General features: G+C 43.8%; 1 pseudogene; it reads left to right on the plus strand.

Moving 5' to 3' along the window:
• Window positions 1-27,773, plus strand: LOC121556939 (annotated as a pseudogene).

The following is a 27,773-nucleotide window of genomic DNA, read 5'->3' on the forward strand; positions in this document are numbered from 1 at the left end:
ATGGTAACTCGTACTTCTATGGGTAAGTAAAGATGTCAGGTAATGTGGGAGTTTTTGCAAAAGGGCTTTATAAATGAATAAAATGCAGTGTTTAGACATATACGTGAGGTCAAAGAGGGGCATCCTACTTTCTGATAGCGCAAGCAGTGATGAGTGCAAAACCTGTCACCTGTGATAAAACAAAGTGCACTATGGTAATTTGCATCTAACGGCTTTAATGAAGTGGCAGCTGCATTCATGTAAATAATGTCACCATAGTCTAGGACAGGAAGGAACGTTGACTGAATTATCAGAATTCTACTATTTAGTGAGATGCTTGACCTACAGTGCCTTCATAAAGTATTCACACCCCTTTACTTTTTCCACATTTTGTTGTTACAGCCTGAATTTAAAATTGATTAATTTGAGATTTTGTGTCACTGATTTACACACACTACCCCATCATGTCAAAATGGAATTTTGTTTGTAGAAATGTTTAGAAATTAATAGAAAATGAGAAGCTGAAATGTCTTGAGTCAATAAGTATTCAACCCCTTTGTCATGGCAAGCCTAAATAAGTTGAGGAGTAAAAATGTGCTCAAGTCACATAATAAGTTGCATGGACTCATTCTGTGTTCGATAATAGTGGTAACATGATTTTTGAAGGACTACCCCATCTCTGTACCCCACACATACAATTATCTGTAAGGTCCCTCAATTGAGCAGTGATTGTCAAGCACAGATTCAACCACAAAGACCAGGGAGGTTTTTCAATGCCTCGCAAAGAAAGGCACCGATTGGTAGATGTATATAAAAAAAAAAACAGATGCTGAACGTCCCTTTGAGCATGGTGAAGTTATTAATTAGGCTTTGGATGGTGTATCAATACACCCAGTCACTACAAAGACACAAGTGTCCTTCCTAAATCAGTTGCCGGAGAGGAAGGAAACTGCTCAGGGGTTTCACCATGAGGCCAATGGTGACTTTAAAACAGTTACAGAGTTTAATGCTTGTGATATGAGACAACTGAGGATGGATCAACAACATTGTAGTTACTCCACAATACTAACCTAAATGACATAGTGAAAAGAAGGAAGCATGTACAGCATAAATATATTCCTGTCACGATCGTCGGATACAGAGGACCAAGGCGCAGCGTGGAAGGTGAACATATTTATTAAATAATGATTACACTAACAAAAAAATCGATACGTGACGTCCAAAGGTGCAAAACACAAACCTACACAGGAACAAGATCCCACAAACACTGTGGGAAAACTGGCTGCTTAAGGATGGTTCCCAATCAGAGACAACAAGCAACAGCGGATACACGTTGCCTCTGATTGAGAACCACACTGGCCAACATAGAAATACTAAACTAGAACGAAAACAAATGAAAACTCACACCCTGGCTCAACATACTAGAGTCCCCAGAGCCAGGGCGTGACAGTACCCCCCCCCCCAAAGGCGCGGACACCGACCGCGCTAACCAAACAACACAGGGGAGGGACCGGGTGGGCACTCCGCCTTGGCGGCGGATCCGGCTCCGGGCATGATCCCCACTCCCTCTCTAACCCCCCAAAGTACCCCTGGTCCGGTCTGGCCCTGCTGACCGGAGCTGGACTGCACACTGGTGGAGCGGATTGCTCTAGCTCCGGCGTGAAGCAGCTGACCCGTGCCGAACCAGGCACCGGTGGAACAGGCACGGGCTGTGCCGGACTGACGACGCACACCACTGGCTTGGTGTGGGGAGCAGGAACGGGCCGAGCCGGGCTGACGAAACGCACCCCTGACTTGGTGCGGGGAGCAGGAGCGGGCCGACCGGGCTGACGGGCGCACCACTGACTTGGTGCGGGGGAGCAGGAACGGGCCGGACCGGGCTGACGAAGCGCACCACTGACTTGGTGCGGGGAGCAGGAGCGGGCCGGACCGGGCTGACGAAGCGCACCACTGACTTGGTGCGGGGAGCAGGAGCGGGCCGAACCGGGCTGACGATGCGCACCATAGGCTTGGTGCATGGAGCAGGAACAGGCCGGGCCGGGCTGACGATGCGCACCATAGGCTTGGTGCGTGGAGCAGGAACAGGCCGGGCCGGGCTGACGACGCGCACCACAGGCTCGATGCGAGGAACAGGAACAGGCCGGACCGTACTGGGGACACACACCACTGGCCCTACGCAGGGATCAGGAACGGGCCGGACCGGACTGGTAACACACCCCAGTACCTCTCGCCGTGCCTCTACACTTTCCCTCTCCTCTGTGACCAGTGGCCCCCTTAACCTGGCGGCCTCCTCTGCAAACCCGCTGGACCGCTCTATCGCGGCCTCCTGCTGCCCCGTCGTCCACGGCGTGAGCCCCCCCTAAAACATTTCTGGGGGTCTCTCCTCCCCGTGGGTCAGGCCCAGTCGAGGTTGATGTCCTTTAGCGATACCTCTGGCGCTGGCTCCTGGACACGCTGCTTGGTCCAGTGTTGGTGGGATCTTCTGTCACGATCGTCGGGTACAGAGGACCCAGGCGCAGCGTGGAAGGTGAATATATTTATAAAATAATGATTACACGAACAAAAACAACAAATCGATACGTGACGTCCAACGGTGCAAAACACAAACCTACACAGGAACAAGATCCCACAAACACTGTGGGAAAACTGGCTGCTTAAGGATGGTTCCCAATCAGAGACAACAAGCAACAGCTGATACACGTTGCCTCTGATTGAGAACCACACTGGCCAACATAGAAATACTAAACTAGAACGAAAACAAATGAAAACTCACACCCTGGCTCAATATACTAGAGTCCCCAGAGCGTGACAATTCCAAAACATGCATCCCGTTTGCAACAAGGCACCTAAGTAATACTGCAAAAAATAATGGCAAAGAAATTAACTTTTTTTCCTGAATACAAAGTGTTATGTTTGGGGCAAATCCAACACAACACATCACTGAATACCACTCTTCATATTTTCAAGCATGGTGGTGGTGGCATCATGTTATGTGTATGATTGTCATCGGCAAGGGAGTTTTTTAGGATAAAAAGTAAAGGAATACAGCTAAGCATAGGCAAAATCCTAGAGGTAAACCTGGTTCAGTCTTCTTTCCATCAGACACTGGGAGACAAATTCACCTTTCAGCAGGACAATAACCTAAAACACAAGGCCAAATCTACACTGGAGTTGCTTACCAAGATGACATTGAATGTTCATGAGTGGCCTAGTTACAGTTTTGACTTAAATCGGCTTGAAAATCTATGGCAAGACTTGAAAATTGCTGTCTAGCAATGATCAACAACCAACTTGACAGAACTTGAAGAATTTGACAAAGAATATTGCGCAAATATTGTACAATCCAGGTGTGCAAAGCTCTTAGAGACTTACCCAAAAAGACTCACAGCTGTAATCGCTGCCAAAGGCACTTCTAACATGTATTGTCTCAGGGGGGTGAATGTTTACCTAACCAAGATATATTAGTGCTTTATTTTTCATGAATCTTTATAAATGTTAGAATTTTTTCTTCCACTTTGACATTACAAAGTATTTTGTGTAGATCGTTGACCAAAAATGACAATTAAATAAATTTTAATCCCTTTGTAACACAACAAATTGTGGAAAAAGTCAGGCGGTGTGAATACTTTCTGAAGGCACTGTATTTCTATAGAAGAAGCCAATTGTTATTCTCAACTTCTTGGTTAACTCATCAACATGCTTTTTAAAAGACAGCTTATCGTCTATCCAAATGCCCAGATATTTGTAAGCAATGTGGGAACCATCCAAGGTACTTATGCCTCTATCATTTCTATAATTTAATATGGTCATCATACTCCATGGTTTTAAGATATTTAAAGGTCCTATGCAGCCATTTTTATCTGATATATTGAACATTTTATTCCAAAACAGTCACACTGTTGTAATAGTGTAATGTGGAACTTTAGTCACTCCATGCTGAGTAATGCTAACATAAGCGTTTCTTGGCAGTGGCTTTTCTACCAAAAGTCTGGATTGCAATCACTCTTTTAGAGCAATCTAATCACAGTTAACCCAGAACTACAATCTCTCCTAATTTGGTTAGCTGTGTGATTCAATTATGGGTCCATACCAGTGGCAACCCGTCATTTGAGCCCCACATTTTTAGCTAAATAATGTGAGTTAATAAAGCCGCAAACAAACTTGGTCTCTTTTTTGCTTTCTTGACTAAGGCAGCTCCAAAATGCAGGTGTTTCAGGCTAGCTCAGTGCTTTCTGTGGTGGTGGGGCAGCCAGCGGAAAATACGGAGCGTTGGGGTTGGTAATGTTCTCTAGTTGTGCCGTGATTGGCTCAGTGTTCTGTCACTCTTGGGGACACTACATCACCGCCAAATCTAAGGGTAGAGCTCGAAAATTCAAGCCCCTTTGGTGCTGCCATAGAGTTAGATTAGATGTGCCCATCCAAGAAGGCTCAAGGTCATATTATATCTACAGTTTCATTGACTGGACTGATCATGTCAACATCGTACTTTCATCATCATGAATCAAGTCGACAATCTACTGGCAAATCCTTTTTAATCCTTGTCATATGAAGAGAAATAATGAAGATAAATTATAGATAAAACTCATTGGTGCTCATCGGCCATTGGACAAGAAGTTGGAAATCGCAAATTCAACAAGGAGTGGTTTGGAAGGAATCAGTGGCTAACTGCAAGTGTTGCAAAGCAATCACTAGCATGCTATTCAGTGGAGTGGATGTGTGGTCCCAAGTCTTGGTTTAAGGGTCTCTATTCCAAGCTTAAAAGGATAAACATTGAACGTTGGCCATGCTGTCAATCCAGCATGATTTATGCCGCGCTCAAAACAACTGGAAACTCAGGACAGGGAAATCTGACTTCAGTGAGTTCAAGACAACTGGGAACTCTGAAAACTCTGAATTGCAAGGCGGGAACCTGGGCCTCTTTCTAGAGCTCCGACCTGAAGATCACTGACGTCATCATGATTTGACCTTGTTTTTTTCAGAGATCCCAGTTATCTTGAAAGAACCATAAATCCAGAGAATGCCAGACTTTGATGACAAAGTTTGATGACACAATTTGCCCACGAAGGACCGCCACGCCACCCTCCTGTTCAAGTGAGCACAGCACAACAAGGTGAGTCCAAAAATATGTTGTATGCTGCTGCATAAATTATGTAATATGCCAGGGAGATACTAAGTGTATGTTGTGTAGTAAGCTGTTAGTAGCCCATGTGCCTCACCCTAATAATTTGGTCCCTTTCCTAATTTCGCCTACTGTTCTGAATTGGTGGTGCACATGTAGCCTATAGCCTGTTTTAGAGATATGTAATCATCGAATATTGTAAGAGCTTTCATTGTCTGCTTATGTGCCCCCTTTATTTATCCTACGGTTCTGACTTGGTGTACAGAATACTGTAGAACGGCCTATGTTCTGAATTCCGTAACTGTACATTTCAAAAGTGCTGAACAAATAGTTATATTGACTACGTTTGTCCTAGCTCGCTCATGAATGTCTTAATCGAAATTTCGGATTGCCTCTTATCCGCTCGTCGTCCCTTATGCCATAGTTTGTACATCTCAATTATCAGTAGAAACCACATTTGTTTAAGCAAGTCAGCCATATCAGCTATGTTTTTTTAAAAGGCAGTAAATGAGGCTGAATGAACTGTTTCGCTGCCAGACAAGGCTCCGCTGATAACCAGGTGTAGCAGTGGTAAGGTGTTGGGACTGCTGTTTGGACAGCTTTTTGTAGGCCCTAACAGTTTGTGGGCACCGTTTGTCACCGTTATAGTGCAATTAATGTATTGTTTAAAGTTGTGTTGCGTAGTGGCTTTGCTGGCATGCATAAAAAAATATATAATTGTTTGCCCCACCAAGATTTACATGCTAAAATCGTCACTATAATACAATAGAGATAGATAGAGGACTCATCTTTGTATCTGTGCCATTATAGCGTCTGTGATAGCATGGGCAGCGCCATTGAAGCTATCTCCATTTTAAAGTAGTTAATTTGCTTCTTCACGATTGGCTGATCCCTCCTGATGACCCGGTTAGACATGACTCCAAAAGGGTCACCAGAAGGGATCCCTCCTGATGACCCTGTTGGACATGACTTCGACAGGGTCACCAGAAGGGATCAGCCAATGAAGTTGTAAGTCCCAACCAGTTGAAAACATTAAAATGCTGAAAGCCCTCAACGTCGCTGCCCATGCTAATACAGCCTTTTGGCCACTAGAGGCCTCTATCATTCTTTATGGGCCATGTTAGAAATTGGGAGTCCTGGTTTGCGAAGTCTTCACCCTAGTAAACGCAAACATTCAGCCAACGCACGGTAATCAAATATCTCAAAACATTATTTCACTGAACTATCCCATTACATTTAAAGAGTTACTAGCTAAAGGCCCGCCAAGGTGCGCCAAACAAAGCCATGTGTGAAAATAGTCTGTTGTTAAAAGACTGAAGCACTGGAAGCATTTAAAGGTTATACATGTAACATTTCTACCTTCAAATCCTACATGTAACATTTCTATAAAAATCCACTAGAGAAAAACGGGCGGTCTGGCCAGGTGTTGTGTGTAGGCTACATCTCCCTGTTTTATGATTTGTTCGTGTTCGTGAGGTTGACAACATTCACAATAAAACTCTTCGTTAAGACCTTGCAACAGTTGTTCCACAACAGTTTTTGTGAATAAAATGTGCCATACATTACCTTTAACATCCTGTGTTGTGTGATTATTATTTTAACATTGATATGTTCTAAGCTATTTTGAGACCTTAAGGACCATCAGGTCACAGGAGGTTGGTGGAACCTTAATTGGGGAGAACGGGCTCATGGTAATGGCTGGAGCGGAATCAGTGGAATGGTATCATATACATACATTTACATTTTAGTCATTTAGCAGACGCTCTTATCCAGAGCGACTTACAGGAGCAATTAGGGTTAAGTGCCTTGCTTAAGGGCACATCGACAGATTTTTCACCTAGTCGGCTCGGGGATTAGAACCAGCGACCTTTCGGTTACTGGCACAACGCTCTTACCCACTAAGCTACCTGCCGCCCCACATGGTTTCTATGTGTTTGATGCCATTCCATTTGCTCCTTGCCAGCCGTTATTATGAGCCGTCCTCCCCTCAGCAGCCTCCACTGCATCAGGTAGGCCTACTGCTGGAATGTCTAGCAATGGCATGCCCATGTTTTTGTTAAAAAATACACTGGTCACTCAAAACATTTATAAAGTATTTATAAAGCATAAATAGCCCACACTTTAGATGAGGCCACGCAAAAAGAATTAACTAATGGTTAGTAAATGGTTTATAAGGACCTATATTAAACATCTTAGGAATGGAGTAATGATTAGTAATGATGAATAAACTATTTACTAATCCATTATAAATGCTTTATTACGTGGAGGTAATATAAATTGCTAACCAATTGAGTATCTTACTGTGAAAGTTTTCATAGAAAAATGTCGGAAAGAATCAGAAATAGCTTCTTAGCAAAGAGCAATTTCTCAAGCAAGAATATTGCTAGCTATGACTCTCTGGGAGATGTCTGAGTGGGGATGGGAAAACTGAAAACTAGCTGTTATTGGCAGAGAGGTTTGGAAATCTCTTTCTTATTGGTCTATTAATGAATTTACCGCCTGGTGATGACACCAGGTAGGCCAAAATACCATCCCACCAAAACAGGCTGAAATTTCAGGTGGTCTATTCAAACAGCTCTTACACTAAACAGGCATTATCATAATTTCACAATTTCACAGATTTATTCCAACCTCATAGTGTGGAAATATACAGTTGAAGTCGGAAGTTTACATACACCTTAGCCAAATACATTTAAACTCAGTTTTTCACAATTCCTGACATTTAATCCTAGTAAAAATTCCCTGTTTTAGGTCAGTTAGGATCACCACTTTATTTTCAGAATGTGAAATGTCAGAATAATAGTAGAGAGAATGATTTATTTCAGCTTTTATTTCTTTCATCACATTCCCAGTGGGTCAGAAGTTTACATACACTCAATTAGTATTTGGTAGAATTGCCATTAAATTGTTTAACTTGGGTCAAAAGTTGTGGGTAGCCTTCCACAAGCTTCCCACAATAAATTGGGTGAATTTTGGCCCATTCCTCCTGACAGAGCTGGTGTAACTGAGTCAGGTTTATAGGCCTCGTTGCTCGCACACGCCTTTTCAGTTCTGCCCACAAATGTTCAACAAGATTGAGGTCAGGGCTTTGTGATGGCCACTCCAATACCTTGACTTTGTCGTCCTTAAGCCATTTTGCCATACATTTGGAAGTATGCTTGGGGTCATTGTCCATTTGGAAAACCCATTTGCGACCAAGCTTTAACTTCCTGACTGATGTCTTGAGATGTTGCTTCAATATATCCACATCATTTTCATTACTCATGATGCCATCTATTTTGTGAAGCGCACCAGTCCCTCCTGCAGCAAAGCACTCCCACAGCATGATGCTGCCACCCCCGTGCTTCACGGTTGGGATGGTGTTCTTCGGCTTGCAAGCCAACCCCTTTTTCCTCCAAACATAACGATAGTCATTATGGCCGAACAGTTTTATTTTTGTTTAACCAGAGGACATTTCTCCAAAAAGTACGATCTTTGTCCCCATGTGCAGTTGCAAACCGTAGTCTGGCTTTTTTATGGCAGTTTTGGAAGACTTGTGGAGGTCCCCCCCAAAAATTCGGAGGTCTTGGCTGATTTCTTTTGATTTTCCGATGATGTCAAGCAAAGAGGCACTGAGGTTGACGGTAGGCCTTGAAATACATCCACAGGTACACCTCCAAGTGACTCAAATGATGTCAATTAGCCTATCAGAAGGTTCTAAAGCCATGACATCATTTTCTGGAATTTTCCAAGCTGTTTAAAGGCACAGTCAACTTAGTGTATGTACATTTGTGACCCACAGGAATTTTGATACAGTGAATTATAAGTTAAATTATCTATCTGTAAACAATTGTTGGAAAATTACTTGTGTCATGCACAAAGTAGATGTCCTAACCGACTTGTCAAAGAAAAAGCCATATCTCAGACTGGCCAGTAAAAAGAAGGTCAGCATCCTGGAGTCGCCTCTTCACTGTTGACGTTGAGACTGGTGTTATGCGGGTACTATTTAATGAAGTTGCCAGTTGAGGACCTGTGAGGCACCTGTTTCTCAAACTTGACACTCTACTGTATTTGTCCTCTTGCTCAGTTGTGCACCGGGGCCTCCCACTCCTCTTTCTATTCTGGTTAGAGACAGTTTGCGCTGTTCTGTGAAGGGAGTAGTACACAGCGTTGTACGATATCTTCCGTTTCTTGGCAATTTGTCGCATGGAATAGCCTTCATTTCTTAGAACAAGAATAGACTGATGAGTTTCAGAAGAAAGTTATTTGTTTCTGGCCATTTTGAGCCTGTAATCAAACCCACAATTGCTGATGCTCCAGATACTCAACTTGTCTCAAGAAGGCCAGTTTTATTGCTTCTTTAATCAGCACAACACTTTTCAGCTGTGCTAACATAACTGCAAAATGGTTTTCTAATGATCAATTAACCTTTTAAAAATGATTAGCAAACACAACGTGCCATTGGAACACAGGACTGATGGTTGCTGATAATGGGCCTCTGTATGCCTATGTAGATATTCCATTAAAAATCAGTCGTTTCCAGCTACAATAGCCATTTTCAACATTAACAATGTCTACACTGTATTTCTGATCAATTTTATGTTATTTTAATGGACAGAAAAATTGCTTTCTTTTGAAAACAAGGACATTTCTAAGTGACCCTAAACTTTTGAACGGTAGTGTATGCTGAGCACTTGTTGGCTGCTTTTCCTTCACTCTGCAGTCCGACTCATCCCAAACCATCTCAATTGGGTTGAGGTAGGGGGATTGTGGAGGCCAGGTCATCTGATGCGGCACTCCATCACTCTCCTTCTTGGTAAAAGAGCCCTTACACAGCCTGGAGGTGTGTTGGGTCACTGTCCTGTTGAAAAACAAATGATAGTCCCACTAAGCCCAAACCAGATGGGATGGCGTATCGCTGTAGAATGCTGTGGTAGCCATGCTGGTTAAGTGTGCCTTGAATTCTAAATACATCACAGACAGTGTCACTAGCAAAGCACCCCCACACCATAACACCTCCTCCTCCATGCTTTACGGTGGGAAATACACATGCAGAGATCATCCGTTCACCTACACCGCGTCTCACAAAGACACAGCGGTTGGAGCCATGAATCTCAAATTTGGACTCCAGACCAAAATACAAATTTCCACCGGTCTTTCCGACCATTGCTCGTGTTTCTTGGCCCAAGCAGGTCTCTTCTTATTATTGGTGTTCTTTAGTAGGAGTTTCTTTGCAGCAATTCGACTATGAAGGCCTGATTCACACAGTCCGCTCTGAACAGTTGATGTTGAGATGTGTCTTTTACTTGAACTCTGTGAAGCATTTATTTGGGCTGCAATTTCTGAGGCTGGTAACTCTAATGAATTTATCCTCTGCAGCAGAGGTAACTCTGGAACTTCCATTCCTGTGGCGGTCCTCATGAGAGCCAGTTTCATCATAGCGCTTGATTGTTTTTGCGACTGCACTTGAAGAAACGTTCAAAGTTCTTGACATTTTACGTAATTGACTGACCTTCATGTCTTAAAGTAACGATGGACTGTTGTTTCTCTTTGCTTATTTGAGCTGTTCTTGACATAATATGGACTTGGTCTTTTCCCAAATAGGGCTATCTTCTGTATACCCGCACTACCTTGTCACAACACAACTGATTGGCTCAAAGGCATTGAGAAGGAAAGATATTCCACAAATTAACTTTTAACAAGGCACACTTGTTAATTGAAATGCATTCCAGGTGACTACCTCATGAAGCTGGTTGAGAGAATGCCAAGAGTGTGCAAAGCTGTCATCAAGGGAAAGGGTGGCTACTATAAAGAATCTCAAATCTCAAATATATTTTGATTTGTTTAACACTTTTTTGGTTACTACATGATTCCATATGTGTTATTTCATCGTTCTGATGTCTTCGCTATTATTCTACAATGTAGAAAATAGTCCAAATAAAGAAAATCCCTTGAATGAGTAGGTGTGTCCAAACTTTTGACTGGTACTGTACATGTAGGTAGAGTTAAAGTGACTATGCATAGATAATAAACAGAGAGTAGCAGCAGCGTAAAACAGTGGGTGGGGTGGGGTGGGGGGACAATGCAAATAGTCAGGGTAGCCATGATTAGCTGTTTAGGAGTCTTATGGCTTGGGGGTAGAAGCTGTTAAGAAGCCTTTGGGACCTAGACTTGGTGCTCCGGTACTGCTTGCAGTGTGGTAGCATGGAGAACAGTCTATGACTAGGGTGGCTGGAGTCTTTCACAATTTTTAGGGCCTTCCTCTGACACTGCCTGGTATAAAGGTCCTGGATGGCAAGAAGCTTGGCCCCAGTGATGTACTGGGCCGTACGCAGTACCCTCTGTAGTGCCTTGTGGTCGGAGGCTGAGCAGTTTCCATATCAGGCCATGATGCAACCAGTCAGGATGCTCTCGATGGTGCAGCTGTAGAACTTTTTGAGGATCTGAGGACCCAAGCCAAATCTTTTCAGTCTCTTGAGGGGGAATAGGTTTTGTCGTGCCCTCTTCACGACTGTCTTGGTGTGTTTGGACCATGATATTTTGTTGGTGATGTGGACACCAAGGAACTTGAAGCTCTCAACCTGTTCCACTACAGCCCTGTCGACGAGAATGGGGGCGTGCTCAGTCCTAATTTTTTTCCTGTAGTCCAACATCATCTCCTTTGTCTTGACCACGTTGAGGGAGAGGATGTTATCCTGGCACCACACTGCCAGGTCTCTGACCTCCTCCCTATAGGCTGTCTCATCGTTGTCGGTGATCAGGCCTACCACTGTTGTGTCGTCGGTAAACTTAATGATGGTGTTGGAGTCGTGCCTGGCCATGCAATCATGGGTGAACATGTTGAGGATCAGCGTGGCAGATGTGTTGTTACCTACCCTTACCACCTGGGGGCGGCCCGTCAGGAAGTCCAGGATACAGTTGCAGAGGGAGGTGTTTAGTCCCAGGGTCCTTAGTTTAGTGATGAGCTTTGAGGGCACTATGGTGTTGAACGCTGAGCTGTAGTCAATGAATAGCATTCTCACATAGGTGTTCCTCTTGTCCAGGTGGGAAAGGGCAGTGTGGAGTGCAATAGATATTGCATCATCTGTGGATCTGTTGGAGCGGTATGCAAATTGGAGTGGGTCTAGGGTTTCTGGGATAATAGTGTTGATGTGACCAGCCATTCAAAGCACTTCATGGCTACAGACGTGAGTGCTATGGGTCGGTAGTCATTTAGACAGGTTATCTTAGTGTTCTTGGGCACTAAGAATAAATCTTACTCAACCATGATACCGTTGGGGCATATCAAGAAGCTGATTAAAGAGCATGATCATTACACAGGTGCACCTTGTGCTGGGGACAATAAAAGGCCACTCTAAAATGTGCTGTTTTGTCTCACAACACAATGCCACAGATGTCTCAAGTTTTGAGGGAGCGTACAATTGGCATACTGACTGCAGGAATGTTAACTAGAGCTATTGCCAGAGAATTAAATGTTAATTTATCATCCATAAGCTGCCTCCAATGTCGTTTTAGAGAATTTGGCAGTACATCCAACTACATGTAAACTCACCAGCCCAGGACCTCCACATCCAGCTTCTACACCTACGGGTTCGCCTGAGACCAGCTACCCTGACAGCTAATGAAACTGTGGGTTTGCACAACCAAATAATTTCTGCACAAACTGTCAGAAACCGTCTCAGGGAAGCTCATCTGCGTTCTCATTGTCCTCACCAGGGTCTTGACCTCACTGCAGTTCGGCATCGTAACCGACTTCAGTTGGTAAATGCTCACCTTCAATGGCCACTGGCACGCTGGAGAAGTGTGCTCTTCACAGATTCATCCCGGTTTCAACTGTACCAGGCAGATGGCAGACAGCGTCATGTGGGCGAGCGGTTTGCTGATGTCAACATTGTGAACAGAGTGCCCCATGGTGGTGGTGGGATTATGGTATGGGCAGGTATAAGCTACGGACAACGAACACAATTGCATTTTATCGATGGCAGTTTTAATGTACATAGATACAGTGGGGGAAAAAAGTATTTAGTCAGCCACCAATTGTGCAAGTTCTCCCACTTAAAAAGATGAGAGAGGCCTGTAATTTTCATCATAGGTACACGTCAACTATGACAGACAAAATGAGATTTTTTTTCTTCAGAAAATCACATTGTAGGATTTTTTATTAATTTATTTGCAAATTATGGTGGAAAATAAGTATTTGGTCAATAACAAAAGTTTCTCAATACTTTGTTATACAGTGGGGAGAACAAGTATTTGATACACTGCCAATTTTGCAGGTTTTCCTACTTACAAAGCATGTAAAGGTCTGTAATTGTTATCATAGGTACACTTCAACTGTGAGAGACGGAATCTAAAACAAAAATCCAGAAAATCACATTGTATGATTTTTAAGTAATTAATTTGCATTTTATTGCGTGACATAAGTATTTGATCACCTACCAACCAGTAAGAATTCCGGCTCTCACAGACCTGTTAGTTTTTCTTTAAGAAGCCCTCCTGTTCTCCACTCATTACCTGTATTAACTGCACCTGTTTGAACTCGTTACCTGTATAAAAGACACCTGTCCACACACTCAATCAAACAGACTCCAACCTCTCCACAATGGCCAAGACCAGAGAGCTGTGTTAGGACATCAGGGATAAAATTGTAGACCTGCACAAGGCTGGGATGGGCTACAGGACAATAGGCAAGCAGTTTGGTGAGAAGGCAACAACTGTTGGCGCAATTATTAGAAAATAGAAGAAGTTCAAGATGACGGTCAATCACCCTGGGTCTGGGGCTCCATGCAAGATCTCACCTCGTGGGGCATCAATGATCATGAGGAAGGTGAGGGATCAGCCCAGAACTACACGGCAGGACCTGGTCAATGACCTGAAGAGAGCTGGGACCACAGTCTCAAAGAAAACCATTGGTAAAATCCTGCAGTGCACGCAAGGTCCCCCTGCTCAAGCCAGCGCATGTCCAGGCTCGTCTGAAGTTTGCCAATGACCATCTGGATGATCCAGAGGAGGAATGGGAGATGGGCATGTGGTCTGATGAGACAAAAATATAGCTTTTTGGTCTAAACTCCACTTGCTGTGTTTGGAGGAAGAAGAAGGATGAGTACAACCTCAAGAACACCATCCCAACCGTGAAGCATGGAAGTGGAAACATCATTCTTTGGGGATGCTTTTCTGGAAAGGGGACAGGACGACTGCACCGTATTGAGGGGAGGATGGATGGGGCCATGTATCGCGAGATCTTGGTCAACAACCTCCTTCCCTCAGTAAGAGCATTGAAGATGGGTTGTGGCTGGGTCTTCCAGCATGACAACCCGAAACACACAGCCAGGGCAACTAAGGAGTGGCTCCGTAAGAAGCATCTCAAGGTCCTGGAGTGGCCTAGCCAGTCTCCAGACCTGATCCCAATAGAAAATCTTTGGAGGGAGCTGAAAGTCCGTATTGCCCAGCGACAGCCCCGAAACCTGAAGGATCTGGAGAAGGTCTGTATGGAGGAGTGGGCCAAAATCCCTGCTGCAGTGTGTGCAAACCTGGTCAAGACCTACAGGAAACGTATGATCACTGTAATTGCAAACAAAGGTTTCTGTACCAAATATTAAGTTCTGCTTTTCTGATGTATCAAATACTTATGTCATGCAATAAAATGCAAAATTAATTACTTAAAAATCATACAATGTGATTTTCTGGATTTTTGTTTTAGATTCCGTCTCTCACAGTTGAAGTGTACCTATGATCAAAATTACAGACCTCTACATGCTTTCTAAGTAGGAAAACCTGCAAAATCGGCAGTGTATCAAATACTTGTTCTCCCCACTGTATACCCTTTGTTGGCAATGACACAGGTCAAACGTTTTCTGTAAGTCTTCACAAGGTTTTCACACACTGTTGCTGGTATTTTGGCCCATTCCTCCATGCAGATCTCCTCTAGAGCAGTGATGTTTTGGGGCTGTCGCTGGGCAACACGGACTTTCAACTCCCTCCAAAGATTTTCTATGGGGTTGAGATCTGGAGACCTTGAAATGCTTCTTACGAAGCCACTCCTTCGTTGCCCGGGTGGTGTGTTTGGGATCATTGTCATGCTGAAAGACCCAGCCACGTTTCATCTTCAATGCCCATGCTGATGGAAGGAGGTTTTCACTCAAAATCTCACGATACATGGCCCCATTCATTCTTTCCTTTACACGGATCAGTCGTCCTGGTCCCTTTGCAGAAAAACAGCCTGATGTTTCCACCCCCATGCTTCACAGTAGGTATGGTGTTCTTTGGATGCAACTCAGCATTCTTTGTCCTCCAAACACGACGAGTTGAGTTTTTACCAAAAAGTTATATTTTGGTTTCATCTGACCATATGACATTCTCCCAAACCTCTCCTGGATCATCCAAATGCACTCTAGCAAACTTCAGACGGGCCTGGACATGTACTGGCTTAAGCAGGGGGACACGTCTTGCACTGCAGGATTTGAGTCCCTGGCGGCGTAGTGTGTTACTGATGGTAGGCTTTGTTACGTTGGTCCCAGCTCTCTGCAGGTCATCCACCCCGTGTGGTTCTGGGATTTTTGCTCACCGTTCTTGTGATCATTTTGACCCCACGGGGTGAGATCTTGCGTGGAGCCCCAGATCGAGGGAGATTATCAGTGGTCTTGTATGTCTTCCATATCCTAATAATTGCTCCCACAGTTGATTTCTTCAAACCAAGCTGCTTACCTATTGCAGATTCAGTCTTCCCAACCTGGTGCAGGTCTACAATTTTGTTTCTGGTGTCCTTTGACAGCTCTTTGGTCTTGGCCATAGTGGAGTTTGGAGTGTGACTGTTTGAGGTTGTGGACAGGTGTCTTTTATACTGATAACAAGTTCAAACAGGTGCCATTAATACGGGTAACGAGTGGAGGACAGAGGAGCCTCTTAAAGAAGAAGTTACAGGTCTGTGAGAGCCAGAAATCTTGCTTGTTTGTAGGTGACCAAATACTTATTTTCCACCATAATATGCAAATAAATTCATTAAAAATCCTACAATGTGATTTTCTGGATTTTTCTCAATTTGTCTGTTATAGTTGACGTGTACCTATGATGAAAATTACAGGCCTCTCTCATCTTTTTAAGTGGGAGAACTTCCACAATTGGTGGCTGACTAAATACTTTTTTTCCCCACTGTACCGTGACGAGATCATGAGGCCCATTGTCGTGCCATTGATCCGCCGCCATCACCTCATGTTTCAGCATGATAATGCACGGCCCCATGTCGCAAGGATCCTTACACAATTCATGGAAGCTGAAATGTCCCAGTTCTTCTATGGCCTGCATACTCACTAGACATGTCACCCATTGAGCATGTTTGGGATGCTCTGGATCAATGAGTACAACAGCGTGTTCCAGTTACCTCCAATATCCAGTAACTTCGCACAGCCCAAATTGAAGAGGAGTGGGACAACATTCCACAGGCCACAATCAACAGCCGCTGCATGAGGCAATTGGTGGTCCCACCATATACTGAATGGTTTTCTGATCCACGCCCCTACCTTTTTTTTAAAGGTATCTGTGAACAACAGATGCATATCTGTATTCCCAGTCATGTGAAATCCATAGATTGTGGACTAATGAATTTATTTCAATTGACTGATTTCCTTATATGAACTGTAACTCAATAAAATCTTAGAAATTGTTGCATGTTGTGTTTATATTTTTGTTCAGTGTATTTGATTGTTTGTATTTATTGTATTTTCTTTTTTACAATTATTATTTGTTATTTTAATTATTCTTGTTTTTCTTGTGTGTGTGTGAAAAGTTTGTGATGCTAAATGTTATTTTTTTATCTATCTGCCTAGGGACTATAGATTAAAACTAGCCAGCTGGCTAATTCCAGCACATATACAGAAATTATAATTAATAATATAGGCCTACATTGTCCCTGTGAAATAAATGAATGAGTAGTTTTATTTCAAATATTTAATCTAAATTATTTGTTGAATGTCATATTGCTAGCCTAATGTGAATGGGACCTTCAGTCCCTAGATGCCCCTGTTTGTACGGAGTTGAGATCATTTCAGCACCTCTATCGCCTGAACAGCGCCTTTGACACTCCTCTCGACCGCACGCCACACCAACGCCCTCGCCAACAGCTGCAGATGGGTGAACGGCTTTCTTCAGTCACTATTCGATGCGCAGCGGCAGAACTGATGGAATAAGGAGCTGAAGCTTTTGTGGCTATACAAGATATAGACCTAGGCATATCACTTGAATGAAATATATTCATGCAGGCTGTTGACAGAGATAATGTTGTGCGTTAGAGTATGTGGTCCCGAGGTCTCCAGAGATGTGTTTCAACTTGGGGTCGTGTTTGTGCAAGGATAAACTGGGAATAAAGGTTTGCAGACACAGTGTCAGCAGAATCCAAACCAAAAGAGATGGTAAATTGTGTGTCGACCCATAAATGAACTCATAGTGATAGATAGTCTATACTGAAATGTTACCGTATAGGTAGGCATATGTTATATTTGCAGGGGTACTCAACTCTTACCCTACGAGATCCGGAGCCTGCTGGTTTTCTATTATACCTGACAATTAATTGCACACACCTGGTGTCCCAGGTCTAAATCAGTCCCTGATTAGAGGGGAACAATAAAGAAATGCACTGGAACTGGCTTCGAGGTCCAGAATTGAGTTTGAGGGTTATATAGGCTACTGGACTGAACTGATCAACAATGATAATTCAATGTGTTTTTAGTAGTAGGTTTACTCATTAGGCTCATTGAGGATTCAATAGGCTATGTCACTCTTACATATATAAATATAGCCTATCTTCTATGAATGGGATCAAAACAAAAATGCTGCTGAGTTTACAATGCTCTCTCTGCATTATGGATTTACCAACACCACGTTTGAAGTCGCTGGTTGTTGACAAGTGTGGCAAAGAGACATGGATGAAGCTTAGGTAACAATGTCATTAATTAACAGTGGACTCATTAACATCATATTAGACTATATGGATGTCTCTTGATAATTGAATAATTGCAATAATATGTTGCGTAATTCCAGACGGTGGCGGTAAAGGCTAGCGTTGAGCTCGGCCCCTCTCTCAGCGTGGAATTATAGACTAGCTAATTGATGGATTCATTCACTGCTTTCTGTTTAATGGTCATCAAAGGGATGTGTAACCTGCTGAAATTAGTTCATCATCATCATACCTGCCTAAATGACTACCGTCCAGTAGCACTCACGTCTATAGCCATGAAGTGCTTTGAAAGGCTGGTCATGGCTCACATCAACACCATCATCCCGGAAACCCTAGATCCACTCCAATACCGCCCCAACAGATCCACAGATGACGCAATCTCAATTGCACTACACACGGCCCTTTCCCACCTGGACAAAAGGAACACCTATGTGTGAATGCTGTTCATTGACTACAGCTCAGCGTTCAACACCATAGTGCCCACAAAGCTCATCACTAAGCTAAGGACCCTGGGACTAAACACCTCCCTCTGCAACTGTATCCTGGACTTCCTGACGGGCCACCCCCAGGTGGTAAGGGTAGGCAACAATACATCTGCCATGCTGATCCTCAACACGGGGGCCCCTCAGGGGTGCGGGCTTAGTCCCCTCCTGTACCCCCTGTTCACCCACGACTGCGTGGCAAAGCACGACTTCAACACCATAAATAAGTTTGCTGACGACACAACGGTGGTAGGCCTGATCACCGACAACGATGAGACAGCCTATAGGAAGGAGGTCAGAGACCTGGCAGTGTGGTGCCAGGACAACAACCTCTCCCTCAAAGTGAGCAAGACATATACACTACTGGTCAAAAGTTTTAGAACACCTACTCATTCAAGGCTTTTTCTTCATTTTTACTATTTCTACATTGTAGAATAATAGTGAAGACATCAAAACTATGAAATAACACATATAGAATCATGTAGTAACCAAAACAGTGTTAATTGGTTACTACATGATTCTATATGTGTTATTTCATAGTTTTAAATGTCTTCACTATTATTCTACAATGTAGAAATAGTAAAAATGAAGAAAAAGCCTTGAATGAGTAGGTGTTCTAAAACTTTTGACCAGTAGTGTATATGTCTTGCTCACTTTGAGGGAGAGGTTGTTGTCCTGGCACCACACTGCCAGGTCTCTGACCTCCTTCCTATAGGCTGTCTCATCGTTGTCAAATCAAAATATATTCTATATTTCACATTCTTCAAATAGCCACCCTATGCCTTGATGATGTGGTCCTCTGTAGCTCAATTGGTAGAGCATGGCGCATGTAACGCCAGGGTAGTGGGTTCGATCCCCGGGACCACCCATACGTAAAAATGTATGCTCACATGACTGTAAGTCGCTTTGGATAAAAGCGTCTGCTAAATTGCATATTATTATTATATTATTATATTATGACAGCTTTGCAAAATCTGAAATATCACATTTACAAAGGTATTCAGACCCTTTACTCAGTACTTTGTTGAAGCACCTTTGGCATTGATTAGCATCAAGTCTTCTTGGGTATGATGCTACAAGCTTGGCACACCTGTATTTGGGGAGTTTCTCCCATTCTTCTCTGCAGATCCTCTCAAGCTCTGTCAGGTTGCTGCACAGCTATTTTCAGGTCTCTCCAGAGATGTTCGATCGGGTTCAAGTCTGGGCTCTGGCTGGACCACTCAAGGACATTCAGAGACTTGTCCTGAAGCCACTCCTGCGTTGTCTTGGCTGTGTGCTTAGGGTCGTCTTCCTGTTGGAAGGTGAACCTTCGCCCCAGTCTGAGGTCCTGAGCGCTCTGGAGCAGGTTTCCATCAAGGATCTCTCTGTACTTTGCTCCGTTCATCTTTGTCTCGATCCTAACTATTCTCCCAGTCCCTGCTGCTGAAAAACCTCCCTACAGCATGATGCTGCCACCACCATGCTTCACCGTAGGGATGGTGCCAGGTTTCCTCCAGACGTGACACTTGTCATTCAGGTCAAAGAGTTCAATCTTGGTTTCATCAGACCAGAGTATCATTAGGTGCCTTTTGGCAACTCCAAGCGGGCTGTCATGTGTCTTTTACTGAGAAGTGGCTTCCATCTGGCCACTCTACCGTAAAGGCCTGATTGGTGGAATGCTGCAGAGATGGTTGTCCTTCTGGAAGGTTCTCCCATCTCCACAGAGGAACTCTGGAGCTCTGTCAGAGTGACCATCGGGTTCTTGGTCACCTCCCTGACCAAGGCCCCTCTCCCCCGATTGCTCAGTTTGGCCGGGCGGCCAGCTCTAGGAAGAATCTTGGATGTTCCAAATTTCTTCCATTTAAGAATGATGGAGGCCACTGTGCTCTTGGGGATCTTCAATGCTGCAGAAATTTTTTGGTACCCTTCCCCAGATCTGTGCCTCAACACAATCCTGTCTCGGAGCTCTACGGACAATTACTTCGGCCTCATGGCTTGATTTTTGCTCTGACTTGCACTGTCAACTGTGGGAAGTTATATAAACAGGTGTGTGCCTTTCCAAATCATGTCCAATCAATTGAATTTACACAGGTGGACTCCAATCAAGTTGTAGAAACATCTCAAGGATGATCAATGGAAACAGGATGCACCTGCGCTCAATTTCGAGTCTCATAGCAAAGGGTTTGAATACTTGTAAATAAGGTATTTCTGTTTTTTATTTGTTATAAATTTGCAAACATTTCTACAAACCTGTTTTCACTTCGTCATTATGGGGTATTGTGTGTAGATTGCTGAGATTTTTAAAATATTTAATCCATTTTAGAATAAGGCTGTAACGTAACAAAATGTGGGAAAAGACAAGGGGTCTGAATACTTTTTTTATTCAGTTGGATAAACACTCCAAACAGCCTACCCGACCGCTCGGAGGCGTCCGGATGGTCTTAAAGCACACCCTTGCCTCGTTTTCTATCACATTCCAATGATCAAACTGAGGGGGACAAAAATGCAATTTCAGATTGTGGGGGGGACATGTCCCCCGTCCCCAGTGAAAGTTACACCCCTGCATACGCTACAGAAACAAGCAGATGCATGTCTGATGATCTCCAAAGAATTGTCCCAAAACTATCTCAATAACCTAACACAACACACCCAGTTTTCCACATGGTTTGAAAGTTAACCTTTTTATGCAATTTAGCCATAACATGAATGTCCTCCAATGTGTCCCTTGCGCCATCCATCAGGACATACAGAAATCATTGCAGAGGAAACACCAATCTCAGGGAGTGTGTAGGAACCACTGGGAGACTGTGAGGGGGTTAGTCCAGCTTGGGAAGGGTAAAGCCCAAACATCTCTTATCATTCATTTTCTAATGGATTGGCTCTCTCCGCCTCAGATATCTTTAAAGCCAGGCAATTCCATCTTCCTTGTCTTGATATCTCTAATCTTGATATCCTTGGTATCACTAATATGTGTTTACTTCACTTATAGGCAAACCCTTGAGAGGATTTGAGCCAGTCTACCCGGAAAACCTTTGCATCGACCTGAAGACATTTTGCAATGCCTTTCCCTTCTATATAGTGTTCGATGAGGAGGTACAAAAATATTATCTCCCAGATTCCCTCTTGGTATTGAGTACATACACTGTAAAACATTTTTTTTTTTTTAAATGCATTGACTGGTTACAAGTACATTTGTTAGGTTTTCTCAATTGAAAAAAAATGACATTTGTTGAAACCAAATATATCACTCAATGTTATATTGTATTATGAACAAACCCTTATTTCAAGTTGTAACTAATTTCTATCAACACTTAACATTTACATTTTACATTTTAGTCATTTAGCAGACGCTCTTATCCAGAGCGACTTACAGTTAGCACATACATTATTTTATCGAACCCACAACCCTGGCGTTGCAAACGCCATGCTCTACCAACTGAGCTACATCCCCTGCCGGCCATTCCCTCCCCTACCCTGGACGACGCTGGGCCAATTGTGCGCCGCCCCATGGGTCTCCCGGTCGCGGCCGGCTACGACAGAGCCTGGATTCGAACCAGGATCTCTAGTGGCACAGCTAGCACTGCGATGCAGTGCCTTAGACCACTGCGCCACTCGGGAGTCTTAACTTACTTTTCCCCTTTGGTTAAACCTAATAAATAACATAAATACAAACTAATATATATAGGCTACTACAACCCATTTTTTCATGTTGTATCAAGTTGATTTTTCACTTTGGAGTTACCTATCCAAATTTCTTCAATTGGGTTACAAGCAATTACTGTAAATCAGTTTCCAGTTAATCAAGATATTAAGTTTGTTCCATAACATGAAATCATGTCTCCAAACACTTTCTTTACATAAGAATTGTACATTAACTGGTTACCAATATTGTAACCAAATGGTGACCATCTCATCAATTGAAACCTTTTTAATTTATTTTATTTTTATTTCACCTTTATTTAACCATGTAAGCCAGTTGAGAACAAGTTCTCATTTACAACTGCGACCTGGCCAAGATAAAGCAAAGCAGTGCGATAAAAACAACAACAACACAGAGTTACATATGGGATAAACAAAACGTACAGTCAAAAACACAATAGAAAATCTGTATACAGTGTGTGCAAATGTAGTAAGTTATGGAGGTAAGGCAATAAATAGGCCATAGTGCAAAATAATTACAATTTAGTATTAACACTGGAGTGATAGATGTGCAGAAGATGATGTGCAAATAGAGATACTGGGGTGCGAATGAGCAAAATAAATAACAATATGGTGATGAGGTAGTTGGGTGGGCTAATTACAGATGGGCTGTGTACAGGTGCAGTGATCGGTAAGCTGCTCTGACAACTGATGCTTAAAGTTAGTGAGGGAGATAAGAGTCTCCAGCTTCAGAGATTTTTGCAGTTCGTTCCAGTCATTGTCAGCAGAGAACTGGAAGGAATGGCGGCCAAAGGAGGTGTTGGCTTTGGGGATGACCAGTGAGATATACCTGCTGGAGTGCATACTACGGGTGGGTGTTGCTATGGTGACCAATGAGCTAAGATAAGGCGGGGATTTGCTTAGCAGTGATTTATAGATGACCTGGAGCCAGTGGGTTTGGCGACGAATATGTAGTGAGGGCCAGCCAACGAGAGTATACAGGTCACAATGGTGGGTAGTATATGGGGCTTTGGTGACAAAACGGATGGCACTGTGATAGACTACATCCAATTTGCTGAGTAGAGTGTTGGAGGCTATTTTGTAAATGACATCGCCGAAGTCAAGGATCGGTAGGATAGTCAGTTTGACGAGGGCATGTTTGGCAGCATGAGTGAAGGAGGCTTTGTTGCGAAATAGGAAGCCGATTCTAGATTAAACTTTGGATTGGAGATGCTTAATGTGAGTCTGGAAGGAGAGTTTACGGTCTAACCAGACACCTAGGTATTTGTAGTTGTCCACATATTCTAAGTCAGACCCGCAGAGAGTAGTGATTCTTGTCAGGCGGGCGGGTGCAAGCAGCGTTCGATTGAAGAGCATGCATTTAGTTTGACTAGCATTTAAGAGCAGTTGGAGGCTACGGAAGGAGTGTTGTATGGCATTGAAGCTCGTTTGGAGGTTTGTTAACACAGTGTCCAATGAAGGGCCAGATGTATACAAAATGGTGTCGTCTGCGTAGAGGTGGATCTGTTTGTTAACTTGGCTTTCAAATACTTTTGAAAGGCAGGGCAGGATGGATATAGGTCTGTAACAGTTTGAATCTAGAGTGTCACCCCCTTTGAAGAGGGGGATGACCGCGGCAGCTTTCCAATCTCTGGGGATCTCAGATGATACGAAAGAGAGGTTGAACAGGCTAGTAATAGGGGTTGCGACAATTTTGGCGGCTAATTTTAGAAAGAAAGGGTCCAGATTGTCTAGCCCAGCTGATTTGTAGGGGTCCAGATTTTGCAGCTCTTTCAGAACATCAGCTGTCTGAATTTGGGTGAAGGAGAAGCGGGGTGGGGGGGGCATGGGCAAGTTGCAGCGGAGGGTGCAGAGCTGGTGGCCGGGGTAGGGGTAGCCAGGTGGAAAGCATGGCCAGCCGTAGCAAAATGCTTGTTGAAATTCTCAATTATCGTAGATTTATCGGTGGTGACATTGTTTCCTAGCCTCAGTGCAGTGGGCAGCTGGGAGGAGGTGCTCTTATCCTCCATGGACTTTACAGTGTCCCAAAACTTTTTTTAGTTAGTGCTACAGGATTTCTGTTTGAAAAAGCTAGCCTTTGCTTTTCCTAACTGATTGTGTATATTGGTTCCTGACTTCCCTGAAAAGTTGCATATCGCGGGGGCTGTTCGGTGCTAATGCAGTACGCCACAGGCTGTCCAGGCTCTTTAGAATCACAGTACTTACATTTTTCTACTTCATATTCATCATCTCCAGCACCACCCCAACATATGTGAAAATGGCACGTTTCTATGTTTTGTAGTAAAAAAAAGATAAAGGAAGATAAGTGTTTCCAATGACATCATCGGTGTGTATCATGTGATTTTAACCAATCATGAGTAGGCATTGCCTACTAATTGCCTACTTATTGTCTACTAATTTGTTGATGTCATTGGAAACACTTACCTTACTCTATCTTTTTTTACTATAAAACATAGAAATGCGATATTTCCACATATGTTGGGGTGGTGCTGGAGATGATGAATATGAAGTTGAAAAATGTAAGATTCAGTGCTGGCAGTGACCATATAAACATTAAGAAAACAGAACACATTACCTGGAATGACATTCACTCTCACGGGTGGCCAAAAATAACAAACTGAAAGCCACGCCCCCAGTAGGCTATGCCTCCAACTCTTCTGATAGGCTGTTGCCACTATATTGCACCCACCACTATGCAATGCAAATGCGCATGTGATGTTGAAAGCAATTTAGAAGCTTTCCTTGAATTTAAAAAATCACATTGATCTGAATAGAATAGGTTGAACGAACCAAAGCGTAATTTTGGATCATACCAATCAGAAAAAGCACTTCAGATGAACAACAGCACCGTCCCACTTTTTACAGTGTGGTTTAGTAATGCCAGATAAGCACTGGGATGGTTTCCCGGACACAGATTAGGTCTAGTCATGGACTAAAAAGCATTCTCAATGGAGAATCTCAATTAGAAGTGCTTCTTAGTTCAGGACTAGGTTTAATCTGTGTCCGGACACTGGCCCTTTGTGTAGATATGGTGAATTGTAATCTTAATACATGGAGTGAGGCTGCTGAAGTGCACTACTTTTGACCAGAGCCCTATTGACCCTCGTTAAAAGTAGTGCACTATATAGGGAACAGGGTGCCATTTGGGACACAGCCTGAATCTCTGCTCTCTGGTCCAACCCCTGCAGCTGATGGTGAGACAGGCGGGGGTGAACGTCCAGAAGATCCTCCCCGGGCTGCAGATCATGAGCATTCACCTGGACCAGTACCTTCGTATCGTCCACCCCGAGGTCACCTTCACCATCTCCAGCATCAGGAAGTTCATCAACAGCCACTTTGTCCTGCATACGCGACGGGACATGATGCCCGAGGCCTGGAGGGACAGACCCATGCTGGAGCTCAGAGGTGGAATGAATGAATGAACAGATTAATTAATGAATGAACAGATGAAGGAATGAAAGAATGGATGGATGGATGAACGGATGACTGAATGGATGAATAAAGGAAGAAAGTCAGGAAGTAAGTAAGGAATGAGGAAGTAAAGGAAGGAAGAAATAAATGAATGGTTAATTATTATTGTGTCATGCCACTTATGCTACCTATCTCACCATAAACATTTGACAGAAACACACACATCCACCCTCCCCTCCATTTAATTTACCCCATTCACTCTCCTTATTTCCACCCCTTACTCCCCTGTTCCCAGGTCAGATGTTGTGGATAGAATCTCTGCAGTGCATGCTGTACCAGGCCTCCCCTTTGCTGTGGAGCCTCCACGAGCTGGAGGAGCAGAGCATGCACATCTCTAACGTTGCCCCTCAGGACGTCACGCGGGACCTCATCCTGCTCAACCAGCAGCGGCTGGCCCAGATGGAGCTCTCCAACCAGCTGGAGAGGAAGAAGGAGGAGCTCCGACACCTGTCCCAGCATCTGGAGGAGGAGAGGACCAAGACGGAGAACCTGCTGTACGCCATGCTGCCCAAACACATGGCCAACCAGCTGAAGGAGGGGAAGAGAGTGGAAGCAGGTGAATGACACATGGAGAGGAGATGTGAGGAGAATAGAAGAGAGGAAAGGTGCGGAGAGGCGAGTTGAGGAGAGAAGAGGAAAGGAGAGGGAAGGAGTGGAGAGAGGAAAGGAGAGAAGATGAGAGGAAAAAAGAGGAGTGGAAAGGAAATAATTGGTGAGAGGATTGGTGAAGTATGTGAAATGCCCTAGTAGTATACAGTAGCCTATGCCTCCCTTGCTCTGACACACAACAGACAGTAAAAGATGTACAGAGTGGAATTGGGGGGAATTTTTAAGGATATTTCCCTGCCCTGCTGCAGTGTATTACATATTTAATGGCATGAGCTCCAGATTGAGACAGCCCCACAACACAGCCAGCAGCTGGTGGCTCCCAGACACATCTCTCTTTGAAGCACAGAACACAGAAAGACAGAGAGACACAGACAGACGGACATGCATGCACAAGGCACACACACAACTCTCGTGCATAAACAGCACATGCACGCGCGTGCACACACAAAATGAATTGAGATGAATCGACAGGCCAGCTACATGTGAATAAGGATTAAGCAGAATAACTTGTTTTCACTATTGTTCTCAACATTGCAAAAGGACAGTGGTATATTTATGGAAATGGCCATATGGTCGGTGGTGGCTGTGGTTATGTTTGCTCTAAAGGAGAGTTCAAGGAGTGCACCATCCTCTTCAGTGAAGTGGTCACCTTCACCAACATCTGCTCGGAGTGTGAGCACATCCAGATCGTCAACATGCTCAACTCCATGTACCTCAAGTTCGACCGGCTCACCACAGTACACACAGTTTACAAGGTAACACAATATTACATTTGTCAGATACGCTAAACACAATGATTTATCATTCATAATTTAAACATCTAGTGAATGATTCTACATATCCATCTATTCATTCATCTTGACCAGGCAGCCTGGAATAGCCATTTCAATATTTATCTGACCAATATCAATCTGCCTGTGTGCATCAGATGGAGACCACAGGCCTACATGTTGGGAGGTGGCGTGCCCATCCCAGTGTCCAGCCATTCTGAGAGGGTGGCCAACTTTGCCCTGGACTTGATCATAGGAGCTAGGGAGGTCATCAACCCCATCACAGTAGGGCCTATCAAGGTGAGACCCACAGATGGCTGGTGTGTTTGAATGCTGGATTGATTCTTCCCTATATATTTCTGTAACAGCATTGTTCCATTGATCCAAATCCAAAGGGTTGTATTTCCCTGCCCTTGTCTTTCTTTTTGAGCTGATCTTTCTCAGTTCTCCTGCTAGTTTATTATCACAATACAATACCTCTCTCTGTGTCTGAGGCTGGTCTAGTGGGTAACACAGCCGCCAGCAGCACATAAATGTCACCCCCCAGCGTGGATACGAATCCTTCCACTACTCAATGCTCATTTCCACCGATTTCTGTCTCAATAAAATAAAAATATCCCACAAAATACATTTAAAAAACAACCAATATCTGTAGATCTGGGTGGGGGAGAAGATGCCTCGATACTGCCTGTTCGGAGACAGTAAACACAGCGTCTCGCATGGCGAGCCACGGTCTCCCCAACAAGATCCACCTCAGCTCTAGTGTTTACCTGTAA

The sequence above is a fragment of the Coregonus clupeaformis genome, chromosome 5 (assembly GCF_020615455.1).
Source record: "Coregonus clupeaformis isolate EN_2021a chromosome 5, ASM2061545v1, whole genome shotgun sequence".
Classification (NCBI taxonomy): domain Eukaryota; kingdom Metazoa; phylum Chordata; class Actinopteri; order Salmoniformes; family Salmonidae; genus Coregonus; species Coregonus clupeaformis.